Below are 2,033 nucleotides of genomic sequence, written 5' to 3'. Positions count from 1 at the left end.
TTTTTATATTGGAACTGTGAATAATCAAGGATTCTGCAGCAAATAGAAGATAGGGATATTGGTGTGTAATTTTGCGGGCACCTTCTCTTACCCTTCTTATACACTGGAGGCACTTGCGCTGTTTTGCACTCGTTTGGGACTTTGTCCTGGGCGAGAGATTCACGATAAATGCAAACTAGGTAAGGGGCCAATGCCACAGAGTACTCTTTGTAAAATCGAACTGGTATTCTGTCCGGATCTGACGATTTACCTGCTTTCAAATCTTTTAGTTGTTTCTCTACGCCGGGTATGCTTATTACTATGTCGTCCATATTGGAGTCCGTCCGATGGTCAAGTTCGATGTTCGATGCTCGTACGATCCTCCTGTGCGAATGGTTCCTTGAACGTGAAATTTAAAACTACGGCTTTCGTTTCGCTATCTTGAATGAAAATTATGGCCCAAATTTTCCCTCGGGTTCGATTGACCCGGCTGATATCTTGCAAAGGTGCTTTTTTTTCCTTAAAATATGAGGTCAAGTAAGTGATGTACCCTTGTAAGAAAAGTCGTAGGGTCAATTTTGCCTCACAAGTTCGCACATTTCCTCGAATTCTATACTGGTCCTCCCCGACGTTTGGTTCTCCTGGTCTCCATTCTTCCATAACTAGCTGGTCCCTGTATTTTGCAGCCGCGACTTACTAAACTGATGTTCCGATAATAGTCTCACCTTCCAGCATCTCCTTAGTACTCGTATAGGAATTGTAATGTTCTACTTCAAATGTGACGGCGTTTCTCATGTGCCTTGCATAACATGTGAAATACTTTTCTCATTGTCCGTTCTCCTAAAGATCTTAATAACTGTGAGGGAATCATGTCCACTAGAGGTACCTTGTTTCAACTGATGTCTTTCAATCATGTGACAAATTATTCTCGCAGTATCACATTACTCATATCATGTTCACTTACTTAGCCCTTCCCTTTCCATAATACTGTCTTCAATTTTATCACTCTTATATAACACTTCCAGACTGCCATTAGTACAGGCTTTATAAATGAAGTTTCGATGTTCTAACAGCTTCTGCTCTTTTCTCAAAAGATATTCTAAATTTTGCCATATGCGAAATTTACCTATCCCACAGTCTTAAGTACTAGCGCATAACTCCCGGTCTGACGGTAAAGGTGCCCTTAAAACCACGCGAGGAAGGTCGACTGTTGGTTCTTTCTTAATAAGAACATTCTAGTATATTAGTCGAAATTTTCCACAAACTGTTACGATGCAATAGGCTGCGAAGTTCTTGATTGCCTTCAACAGCTGTAACCCTGTCCCGTTTGAATCTGCTTTTTGTTCGGAACTGTTGAACCGATGAGAGGACCAGAGGAAGTGATCGTACTGGCGTGGCTCGACGAAGGCGCCCGTCTGCCAGAAAACGTTTGGGATCATTTTCGAGTATGAAGAGATGTGTCGAGTGCAGTAGAAATCAATTTAATAAAGCACAATCGACGCACTTGTCCTGCAAAATTGCTAAGTAGTCGTTCTATTTGAAGTATGGGCAAATCGGTGAAGATATTAGTGCCAGTGGGCCAGTTGCGGGGTTTGGATCCAGTTAATGAATAGCCATTTCCCGTTCCCTTCCTTCTCTCTCTCTCTCTCTCTCTCTCTCCGTCTCTCTTTTCCAATCTTTTGTTTCATTTCGTTACTATAGAAATAATTGAATTAGCACGTAATACCAAGCCACATAAACTTAAACAAACTTCACTATCCCTCTACACATTCCACCTGTCTCATGCATCTCCCCCACCTCCCCTGTCCATTTGCTCTCCCCCTCAGTCTGTTCATCTGCTCCTCTACCCATCTCAAACTATCCCCTGCCAAGCTCATTGTCACATGTAGCCACTGCAATACAGTTCAATAAAGGAGGCAGGTACTACTCCCACAATTTGCCTACCACGGGGGGCAGGCAACATAACAGGTTCTTCAAAATCATTTATTTGCCCCTGACATACAGGTGCAAAGCCGGTCGATAAATCAGGCTGACACTACTCCAACAAAACGTTC

This window comes from Schistocerca piceifrons, unplaced genomic scaffold (assembly GCF_021461385.2).
Source record: "Schistocerca piceifrons isolate TAMUIC-IGC-003096 unplaced genomic scaffold, iqSchPice1.1 HiC_scaffold_2296, whole genome shotgun sequence".
Lineage (NCBI taxonomy): Eukaryota > Metazoa > Arthropoda > Insecta > Orthoptera > Acrididae > Schistocerca > Schistocerca piceifrons.
The sequence above is the reverse complement of the archived record's forward strand: the minus strand, read 5'-3'. Positions refer to the sequence as shown.